The sequence below is a fragment of the Aethalodelphis obliquidens genome, unplaced genomic scaffold, assembly GCF_003676395.1.
Source record: "Aethalodelphis obliquidens isolate GAN/ISIS:26980383/991018 unplaced genomic scaffold, ASM367639v1 scaffold29, whole genome shotgun sequence".
NCBI lineage: Eukaryota > Metazoa > Chordata > Mammalia > Artiodactyla > Delphinidae > Aethalodelphis > Aethalodelphis obliquidens.
In genome coordinates, this window is record NW_020837973.1 from 20,943,368 (window position 1) to 20,956,093 (window position 12,726).

The window sequence follows — 12,726 nt, forward strand, 5'->3', positions numbered from 1 at the left end:
CTCTTCAGTATACTAATTTGTAGAATGTTTAATTATTTATATGTAAAATATAACTATATATTTATATGTAAACATATAACAAATATGAGAATACAACAAAAGCGGTTATAATTTCTATTTGAACGTAAAAGTTTAAAGTAAAATTTACATAATCTACTTTAAATTCAATCTGCAGACCTGGACCACAGACACTACCACATCTACATTTTAGAGAGGTACTCTGAAACTCTTTTAGCTTCACCGAACCATGTGAAACAAAGTATCTTCAGGGTTAAAGGATTATGCCCACCCTAGCTCATGTCTGCCTCCCTGCCTCCATTTTCTAAATGTTTTGGTTGAAACACATCTCCTCAAAATTCATATGTTGAAGTCCTAGCACCCTGTACCTCAGAATGTGACTTTATTTGGAGATAGGGTCATTACAGAAAGAATCAAATTAAAAAGCGTTCATTAGGTTGGCCTCTAATCATGTATGACTGGTGTTCTTACATAAAGGGGAAATTTTGGGACAAATATGTACAAACACGGGGAAACACCATGTGACCATCAAGGCAGAGATCGGCACTACATATACCTATAAGCCAAGGAAAGCCAAAGATTGCCTGTAAACTACTAGATACTAAGATAGTGGCATGGAACATATTCTTCCTCACAGCCCTCAGAAAGAATTAAACTCACCGACACTTTGATCTTGGACTTCTAGCCTACAGATCCGTGAGACAATACATTTCTGCTACTCAAGCTACCCAGTTCAGTGGTATTTTTAGGAGCCCTAGTAAACCAATATACAAGACAATGCTTCACTTATCTGTGATTCCAGAGTTCTCTGCCCGAAGGGCACCAGCCTTAATTATTGGAACTCTGACTCTGGAAAAATGGCCCATGTCTCTATTTTGTGCACACAGACTTGAGCAATGTTCAGTTGGTGACTTTGCTGAGAGACGGGGCTACTGCAGATGGAGTGTAGACATGTAGATTGAGATGTCACATGTACATATTTGGGTGCTAAATCCAGAAATTGGAAGCAAAGGGTGGTAGACCAGGGACAATGAGCCCACTCTCTGTGTGCTAACACACTGTGTAGTAAGACTCCAAGGAGCCTAGGAATTCTAAATCCAAACCTATTCTTGTAAGTCATTTTCAAGTTATATTTGTCAATATAAGAGACAGAATATATTTATACATAATTCAAATAATTAGGTTGATTTATGATTTTAAAAGTGTAGACATGGTATTTGGACTTACATTTGTATTTGGCTCTGGCCATGTTAGTCATGCCTGTCTAGGTTAAAGTTAATTCTCTCTGCTGTAATTACACAAATACACAGAAAAACAAATACTACGAAGACAGTCTCCTTATTTTACAGGCATGTTCTTCTTGCTGTTACTTTAATAAATGTATTGAACTATTACTAGAAGAAAAATAGGAATAGATATGACTCTTGAAAGTAGTTCACTAGAATACTTCAGATATAAAAGAAGTATATTGAACACATCAGCCTTCTATATCACAAATGTTGACAACCACCTGTATTCATGTGATTAAATGAACCTGAATTCTCTACTCGACCAAATGAAGTCCCATAAATGGATTTTTACTGTCAAGAATCATCTGAATCATGAAGAATCAATTCAGTGTTGATATACTTAAAATTTGGAAAAGCATAATGATGCTTACTCTTATTTCCAAAATTTGGCAAAATAAATTCTTTTTTTCCACTTCTTTAAAGGTTCTCTTCTATTTGGGACTATAAAATCTTTTAAGATTATTTCAATATATAATCATATATTTAATTAATATCAGTCTTTTAAACATGTATTTTTCTGTAATCAACACATTAATTTTTCTAAACAATTATATTTTAAGTCCAATAAGAATATTGCTCTGATATTATTTTTTGTTTATTCTTCTTTATATTAGTATATTTATCATACAACTTTTAAAATTTCCTCATTTACTAGGCCTACACAAAAAAGGGCATATCAATAGCTCAATAAATTTCAGTCATTATTTGATCAAAATATTATTTGAAATAAAAGTTGGGCACCCAATAAATTACACATTTATTCCATATATAGTTATAAATGCATGATATTAATGTTTTTATTAACATGTTTAACATATGTATATAACCATATACACAGATAGTTAAAAAATAGCACTTGCTTTCTATATCATGTGAAAAAGAATTTGGAAATTGAAAATACATTCTATATTACTGGAATCTGTAAAGTGAAGTGCATTTTAAATATTTATTGTCAATGTTTGTTTAACATAAATACAGTTATCTGTCAGCACAAACAAATTTGGGATGTAGTGCTTCACTTAAAATCCACTACCTAATAGATAAATTGACTAAACTACTCTCTGAGCACTGAAGAACTGAGACTAATCTACTATTTCATACTATCCGCCCTTCCATAAAATGATCACAAATCCAATATTGAATATGTCACTTCTTGAGAGATGTGCTTGAACATTCACTCATGGAACCTAGACAGTGAAATGTTGAAATCAGTCAATGAGCCAGAGATGAAGAAGAAAGCAAATGACAAAATGAGCTTTTCTTTCAGAAAGGAGATACAGTTTCAGTACTATATTAATCATTAGTATAAGTTTTTAAAAAGTCCTCAGTGGTACAATATTCCAAAAACATATTATATGTACTTGATTATTGTTTTCAACTACATGTGGTTGCTTTGTTGATGCAGTAAAAATTAAATGAAACCAGAAAAACTTTATGGCAAAAAACATAAATAATATTGTTTTCCTTTTTCACGACTTAAACAAAATGTTTCTTTGTGGCCCACTATTGACTATATTAGAAAGCTATCTGTATTTGCTATTATTTTCAAAGTAAAAATTGACTTCTCTTTAGATAACTTCTTGTTAATATTGGAAGTCCTTTTTTTTTCTTTTTTGCTAAAAAAGATTGCTACAGAAACCTAAAAGCATAATTTCCTCCCTTCACTTATGTAAGTATAGTTATACATGAAATCTTTGAATAGTTCCTTGTTTTAAAATGGTTTTCCCTCTTTTTAGTGGATGATTGCTATTTCACATAGATTATAATTCGAAATGTCTATTGATATTTATATTTTTCTTTATATATAGTACTTTTTCTTTAAAATTAATGATATATATCACACTGTAAATCATATCTAAAAGAATTGGTTAATTTTAGTGTTGTCTGGAAAATACATTGTTCTATCGAATGGCTCTTAAATCAGTAATTTATATTACTTCCAGTACATTACATCCTACCACCACCTGGGAAGTACAGTTTTCTAGAGCGTTGGCTTTCATTTCATTCTAAATGCTTGATTGATGAAATTAAGCATGTAAACATTTAATAAGCTGAATTAAGAGATTCGTGAATAGAATAAACATTCTTTTACTGTGTCCCTTAAGATTTGTTTCAAGATGAAGCATAAAATCTAAAATAAACATTTATAACTGCTGAATTTTGGGCTTAAAATATATCCACATTGCAGGAATTCATATACATACTTGTCTAAATTTAGAATCAGAAGAAATCTAAAAGTTCATCTAGTTATACAAATCAAAGTATTTTATTTTACTTCTAAAGTAACTAACATTTATAATGGTTAAGATTCCTGCCTAAGTTGACAAAGATAGATAATGACAATTTTATTAATACTCAGTGTTTCTGACTGTAAACCAAAGTGTTCTCCCATAAAATATATCTAGTAGACTTTATACAAATATTCCTCTTTTTACCACAGGCAAAATGTGTTGATTTTCATAACAAAAGCTATTTGACAGACTGTGAGCAATTCTTGGTATTATAATTCTTTGTTTGCAATAGACGAGTCAAATATTTTAAGATGGACAAAATAATTACTTTATTTTAGACTTTAAAAGTATTTGAAAAGAAATGGTAACTGATATATACATTTTTTAAACATAAAATAACTTGAATGATTAGAAAACTCTGTTCTAAATAAGAATAGGATCAGTTTCAGATTCATTTCTGTATCCTTAAAATTTAAGACAGTCATAGTATAGTATGGTGATCAATAAGTATAGAACTTTATTAAATTGAAAATATGATGGACGCTGGAATGAAAATCTCTGTCTAGGAAATTGGGCAACAGTGATATGCAGAGACTGATAATGTTTTAATAATGAGAGGTTTTCAAAAGAAAAAAAAAACATAGCAGGGGACTTCGTTGATTTCAATTGTTCCTGCATTTTAAAACATGTTCCAGGGTAGATATGTGCATTTACCTTGGGAATAATGGAGAGAAAAATCTCTGTTGGAATTATAGAGATCAAAGCTGCAATGAAAAACTTGAAAAATGAACTTATGTGAAAATAAGGAAGTGACACATTCTAATTTTCAGGAATGGAAGGTAAATTGCAAATTGAAAGGTCACAGCCTTTAGTGAAAATTTACTAAAAAGAAAAAAAAAAGAAATTAGGACTAACTACCAGTGTTTAAAGTTCAAATATCCTCTTTTGATACATATTTGGATTGGCTTTTTCAATCTTCATTTCACTTTTTTTTCTCTTTTCTATTTGGAAAAAATATATACAACTCAAACCATTTTCCAGATTCCTTTCGGCTGTAATCATTGATGTCAATTAAGTTCTAACAGTTCAGTGCACTCAAGTGTGAATTTAAGGGATGAAGTGGTAAATGCCTAATAATGTAGACAGACAAGGATCCTGCAACGTGATCACAAATGTGTAACTACAAATATGTCCCTAAAGATACCTATAGCCATGTTATGTGGTGACTAGGAAAGCGACTTGATCCAACTTCTGGGGAAGTACTATTAATAGTCCATGAAATAATGTGAATCCCTGCAGCAATAAGCTACCATGTCATAGTAATTTGGGTGGTGGTTGTGTTTTGGTCTGAGTTATCACACAGTGAGACCAAGGCATAAATGGTCCAGACTTGTACTCATTTCCTCAGATCTGCAATGCATAGTCAGAATAGTCTTAAGTTATTAACTAGCAGAATCTCTTTTTCTCCACCCCCAACACCATCAGCTCATTGACATGAGAGTGTGGGATTACTTACTGGAAAGGCCTTATGAAGCCTCCTAACAAAATAGCAAACTTGGTAGGAACAGCCAGAAATGAATTTTGTTTATTTACTGCTGCATAAGAAAGTATCAACAAAAATTAGATGCATAAACAACCATTTTATTACATCTCACAGTTTAGGAAGGCAAGAATCAGACTAGGGCTTAGTAGCATAACTCTTCTGATCAAGGTAGCACTGATTGTGGTGTATTAGACATATTCATCACATGGCTTGCCTGTGATGGAGGTAAACCTAGATGGTCTCACTCACATACTTAGAGCCTTGGCATGGATGGCTGGGCCTCTCTCCCACTTCTTGTAGTCTTGGAACCTCTCCACATGATCTCTCCAACAAGGTTATTACACTTCTAAGAGGAGACTTAGGACTTCTACAGACCACCATGGAACCTACTAGTCCTTTTATAGACCAGAACCCACATACTGTCAGCTTACCAATATTGCACAAGTCAAAACATCCACACACCAGCCCTCTATGAGACAAGTTTCAAAAACTGTAGCCATTTGATTGTCCACAACCACATACTCTAAAATGATCACAGTAATCAATGGTGAAACTTATTCTTTGATTATCCCAGTTTCTGTTATAAAAGACACAGTAAAAGATAAAGAAGGGGTATCTTTTTAAAGGATATCATTTATTCATGAGAAAAATGTCTTTTGACACATTCCTGCTTTGGGGTATCAGTAAAGTGATAGGATGTGAACAGGATTCTTTATTAAGTTTTCCTTTTTTTTTTTTTTCTCGTATAGGAGAAGCAGGAAAAGAAATATCAAATTTGTTCTAAAGCACTATAGCGGTGAGTTTCTTATGAATGATAAGCATAGGTCTTCAAGGGTTACATGTGCGTGAGAAGAATGAGACTAGTGTCAGGCTACTGTTTGGACAAGCTAAAGTAAGGAGACACTAGAACAGAATTTGTAGGTTAAGACTGGAGAAAGACGGTAGCAGTGGACATAGCCTGGGATCCCATCATATTTAGAGGATCAAAGGGAAATGTGTTTTTCTTTTGGCCACTTGGCTAATAGTAAATATTTAATATCTGTTTTACATTGCTTCCTACCATCTTTGGCACCATACGTTAATTCCATGAGGGATATTATATGATTCTTAAAATCTCAGTTTAATTTGCAAGCAATAATGTACTAGGTATTTTTCCTTGAGATATTGAATTAATATGCTTCAACTGTATTCTTTTAAAGAAGTCATTAATAATTAACTATGTATAAAGACTATGATATAAATTAAATAGATAAAATATGTTCTCTGAAGTATTACATTAATTTAATTTAATTTAATTCTGCTTAAATATTCATGAATAACTATAAATTTAAATAAAAATAATGCCAATTATTTACTTAAAATGAATACAGGGTGTAAAGGCTTATATATTCTTTAAATAGACTATTGTTTAGAATAGTTTGGTGTTCATAGCAAAATTGAGTGGAAAGATACAGATATTTTCCATATACTACCTATCCTCACATTGGCATAGCCCCCCATTATAAGTATCTCCCACCAGATTCATAGATTTATTTCAACTGATAAATCTACATTGGCACATCATAATCATCCAAAGTGCATAGTTTACATTAGAGTTCACTTTTAGTTTTGTACATTCGATGGATCTGGACAAATGTATGACAAGTATCCATCACTATAGTATCATACAGATAAAAATCCATAAAAATCCTCTGCGCTTCTCCTATTCAACTCTCTCCCCCTAACTCCCGGCAACACTGTTCCTTTTGTTGTCTTACATAGTTCTGCTTTTACAAAATGTCATGTAGTTGAAATCATGCAGCATGCAGCCTTTTCAGATGGGCTTATTTTACTTAGCAATATGCATTTAAAGTCCCTCCATGTCTTGTAATGGCCTGATAGCTCATTTATTTTTGGTGCTGAATAAAATTCCACTGTCTAGATGTACCACCTTTTCAATTCACCTACTGAAGGACATCTTGGTTACTTCCAGGAACTGGCGATAATGAATAAAGCTACAATATACATTAGTGTGCAGGTTTTTGTGTGGACATAAGTTTTCAACTCCTTTGGGTAAATACTGGGGTGCACCATTGCTGAATCATATGGTAAGAGTATGTTTAATTTTGCAGGGAACTGCCAAACTATCTTCAACAGTGGCAGTAAATTTGCATTCCCACCAGCAATGAATGAGAGTTCCTGTTGATACACAACTTTACCAGCATTTGGTATTGTTAATTTTTTAGAATTCTGGCCATTCTTTCAGTTGTGTAAGGTATCTCAATGTTGTTTTAGTTTGGAATACTCTAATGACATATGATGTGAAACATCTTTTCATGTGCTTATTTTCCATCTGTATGCCTTCTTTGGTGAGGTGTCTGTTCAGATACTTTGCCCATTTTTAATTAAGTTGTTCATTTTCTTCTTGATGAGTTTTAAGAGTTCTTTGTATATTTTCGATAATAGTTCTTTATCAGGTATGTCTTTTTGCAAATAGTTTCTCAGAGTCTGTAGCTTGTTTTCTAATTCTCTTGACATTGTCTTTTCAGAAGTTTTTACTTTTAGTAGCATCCAGCTTATCAATTATTTCTTTCATCAATGATCATCCATCCCCATATCTCAAGGTCATCTAGATCTTTCCCTGTTATCTTCTAGGAGTTTTATAAGTTTACATTTTACATTTAGGTCTGTGACCCATTAGGAGTTAATTTCTGTGACTGTCTTTTATTTAAGGTCTACGTTTAGATTTTTTTCTTCTGGATATCCAGCTGTTTCAACATCATTTGCTGAAAAGACTATCTTTGATTCTGTCTATTACCTATGCTCTGTTGTCAAAGATCAGTTAACTATATATGTGGGCCTATTTTTGAGTTGCCAGTTTTGTTCCATTAATCTATTTATCTGTTCTTTCACCAACTCCATACTGTTTGGATTAATGTAGCTTTAGAGTAAGTCCTGAAGTTGGGTAGCATCAGTCCTCCAACTTTGTTCTCCTTTAATTGGATATTCTGGGGCTTTTGTATCTTTATACAACCTTTAATATCAGTTTGTTGATATCCAAAATATCTCAAAATATTTCAAAATAACTTTCTGAGGTTTTTATCTGATTGCATTGAGTCTATAGATCAAGTTGGCAAGAACTGACGTCTTGAAAATATTGAATATTCCTACTTATGACCATCGAATATCTCTCCATTTATTTATTCTACTTTGATTTAATTCATCAGGGTTTTGTAGTTTTCCTTACATAGGTCTTTTACATAATTTGTCAGAATTATACCAAAGTATTTCATATCTGGGAGTAAATATAAATGGCATTTTGTTTTTAATTTCAAATTCTACTTGATTATTGCAAATATATAGGAAATAGATTGACTTTTGTGTATTAACCTTGTATACTTCATCTAAAATCACTTACAGGAGGTTTTAGTTATTTATTTACTATTAGCATTATTTTGGCCAACTTTTTATCACAATTTCATAGACAATCATGTCATCTGTGAACAAAGGCAAGTTTGTTTTGCACTTCTCCATCAGTATAATTTTATTTCCTTGTTTTATTGCACAAGCTAGTACTTCTAGTACAATGTTGAAAAGGAATGTTTAGAGGGGACATCATTGATTTGATCCTGAACTTAGAAGGAAAGCTTCTACTTTCTAACCACCGAATGTACGGTTAGCTGTACATTTTTGTGAATATTCTTTATCATGTTGAGAAAATAACCCTCTATTCCTAGTTTACTAAGAGTTTTTATCATGAATGGGTGTTGGATTTTGTCAAATGCTTTTTCTGCCTCTATTAATTTAATCATATGATTTTTCTCTTTAAGCCTATTGATGTGATATTGATTTTAAAATGTTGAACCTGGTATAAATCCCACTTGGTCATATTGTATAATCCTTCTTATAAATTGTTATATTTGATTTGCTAATATTTTGTTGAGGATTTTTGTATCTGTGTTCATGAGAAATATTGGTCTGTATTTTTCTTTTCCTGTAATGACCTGATCTGATATTGGTATTAAGGTGAGGCAGACCTTACGGAATGTCAGGAAGTATTTCCTGTGTTTCTATCTTCTGTAAGAAATTTTACAGGGCTGGTATAATTTCTTCTTTAAATGTTTGGTAGAATTCCCCATTGATCTCATCTGGGCTTGATGTTTTCAGTTTTGGAAAGTGATTAATTATTTGTTAAGCTTCTTGAATAGATATAGCCTTATTCATACCATCTATTTCTCCTCGTATGGGTTTTGGCAGACTGTGTCTTTCCAAAAATTGGTCCATTTTATTTAGATATTCAAATTTGTTGGCACAGAATTTTTCCTAGTGTTTATTATCCTTTTAATGCTCATGTTATCTGTGGTTATGTTCTCTCTTTCATTTCTGATATTAGTAATTTGTGCCCTCTTTTTTCTTGGTTAGCCTGGTTAGAGTCTCATAGATTTTATTGATCTTTTTTAAGGAACCAGCTTTTGGTTTTGTTGATTTTTTCTGCTGACTTCTTATTTTCAATTACATTAATTTTTGTACAAATTTTAAAATTTCTTTCTCCTGATTATTTTGCGATTTTTATTTTCTTTTTCTGGTTTCCTTAGAAGCTTAATTATTGAGTTTAGATCTTTCTTCTTTTCTAAAATATGCATTCAATGCTATAAATTCTGCTCCAAATTCTGCTTTCCTTATATTTTATAAATTTTGATAAGTTGTGTTTTCATTTTCATTTAGTTCAAAATATTTTAAAATTTCTCTTGAGATTCTCCCTTGACCAATAAATTATTTAAAATTCTTTGGTTTAGTCTCCAAGTATTTTGGAATTTCTCAGCACTATTTTTATTATTAATTTCTAGTTTAATTTCACTGTTGTCTGAGAGCAGACATTATATGTGTCTTTTAAATGTGTTAAGGTAGGGGTCCCCAACCCCTGGGCCACAGACTGGTACCAGTCCATGGCCTGTTAGGAACTGAGCTGGACATCAGACAGTGAGGGGCGGGTGAGAGAGCAAAGCTTCATCTGTATTTACAACCACTCCCCATTGCTCACATTACTGCCTGAGTTCCACCTCCTGTCAAATCAGCAGTGGCATTAGATTCTCACAGGAGTGAGAACCCTACTGTGCATGCAAGGGATCTAGGTTGCACACTCCTTATGAGACTCTAATGCCTGATTATATGAGGTGGAGCTGAGGCAGTGATGTTAACACTGGGGAGCAGCTGCAAATACAGATTATCATAAGCAGAGAGGTTTGACTGCACAGGGACCGTAATAAATCAATTGCTTGCCGACTCATATCAAACCCCTATCAGTGAGTGGCAAGTGACAATTAAGGTGCATCTGGTGGCAGGCTTTATAGTGGCAAGTGAGTTGATGTACTTCAGTTTTAGAGCTGTATCTGGTGGCAGGCTTTAAGTTAGAATCCGACACTTATTTTAGTCTGCGCGTGGCCCACCCATTATTTTATTTACCATTTCTGTCTGTACCTCTTTCCTGCACTGAGCACTTGTCTCAGTCACAGTTTTGGTAAGCCCACAAGTTAACCTTAGCCAAAATGAGTAAAAAACAAACATTGCTGGGGAGCTTCTTTGAAAAGGGGGAAAGACCCAATGATGAGACAGCAGAAGACTCTAAGACTGCTAGCAAAAAGAAAGCTGCATTTTAAAGAAAATAGCAACAGTCCTACCTAAATTATGGGTTCATTGCAACAGGTGATTCACATTCTCCAAGCCAGCTTTGTATAACATGTGGCGAGCGGCTACCCAACAAAGCCATGAAACCTTCAAAACTGCTTTGCCTTATGGAGACCAAGCACCCTGCATTAAAGGACAAGCCTCTGGAGTTTTTCTAAAGAAAAAAACGTGAACACAAATAACAAAAGCAATTACTGAAGGCCACCACTTCATCAACTGTCTCTGCAATGAGAGCATCATTCTTAGTGGCTAACCACATTGCTAAAGCTAAGACGCCTTTTACTATTGGTGAAGAGTTGATCTTGCCTGCTGCTAAGGACATTTGTCATGAACTTTTAGGAGAGAATGCGATTCAAAAGGTGGCACGTGTTCCTCTTTCAGCTAGCACCATAACTAGACAAATTATGAAATAGCAGAGGATACTGAGGCACAATTGTTAGAGAGGATTAATGAGTCACTGTGGTATGCAGTCCAGGTTGACGAGTCTATCGATGTTGACAAGGCAACAATGCTTGCTTTTATGCAATATAGTTTTCAGGAGGATGTGCATGAGGATATGTTATGTGCACTTATGTTGCCAACCAACACCACAGCTGCAGAACTATTCAAGTCTTTGAATGATTACATATCAGGAAAACTGAATTGGTCATTTTGTGTTGGTATATGTACAGACAGAGCGGCTGCCGTGACTGGACGGCTTTCTGGTTTCACTACTCGGGTCAAAGAGGTCACTTCTTCACTTCTGAATGTGAGTCTACACACATGTCATCCATAGAAAAATGCTGGCTAGCTGAAAAATGTCACCTGAACTTAACAACGTTTTACAGGATGTGATTAAAATTATCAACCACATTAAAGTACATGCCCTTAACTCACGTCTGTTCATGCAGCTCTGTGAGGAGATGGACGCAGAGCACACACGTCTTCTCTTATAGAGAAGTGAGAAGACTTTCTAAAGGTAGATCACTGGCCAGAGTTTTTGAGTTATGAAAGCCACTCCAGAGATTTCTTTTAGAAAAACAGTCAACACTGGCAGCACATTTCAGTGACACAGAATGCGTTGCAAAACTTCCTTACTTGTGTGACATATTCAACTTGCTCAACAAACTCAATCTGTCACTTCAGGGGAAAACGACAACTGTGTTCCAGTCAGCAGATAAAGTGGCTGCATTCAAAACCAAACTGGAAACTGGAATTATGGGGGCAACAAGTGAACATTGGGATTTTTGACATGTTTCAAACATTAGCAGAGATTTTAAAAGAGACTGAGCCAGGGCCTTCTTTCTCCCAGCTGGTGCATGATCACCTACCTCAGCTTTCAAAAGAGTTTGAGCATTACTTCCCAACCACAAAAGACCCCCGAACTGGGAAGGAATGGATCTGCGACCCATTTGTGAATAAGCCAGGTGAATCAATTTTGTCTGTGCTAGCAGAGGATCAACTGCTTGAGATTGCAAATGACAGTGGTCTTAAAAGTATGTTTCAGACACCTTCAAATCTCCATACATTCTGGATTAAAGTCAAGGCGGAATATCCTGATATTTCCACAAAAGCACTGAAAAACCTGCTTCCATTTCCAACATCCTATCTTTGTGAAGCAGGGTTTTCTGCAGTGACAGCAACCAAAACAAGATTATGGAGTAGACTGGACATAAGCAACACACTTCGGGTGTCACTCTCTCCCATCACCCCCAGATGGGACCATCCAGTTGCAGGACAACAAGCTCAGGGCTTCCACTGATTCTGCATTATGGTGAGTTGTATAGTTATTTTATTGCATATTACAATGTAATAATAATAGAAATAAAGTGCACAATAAATGTAATGTGCTTGAATCATCCCAAAACCACCCCCTCCCCAGTCCATGGAAAAATTGTCTTCCACAAAACCGGTCCCTGGTGCCAAATAGGTTGGGGACTGCTGTGTTAAGGTGTGTCTTATGGCCCAGAATATGGTATAGCTTGGTCAATGTTTCACGTGA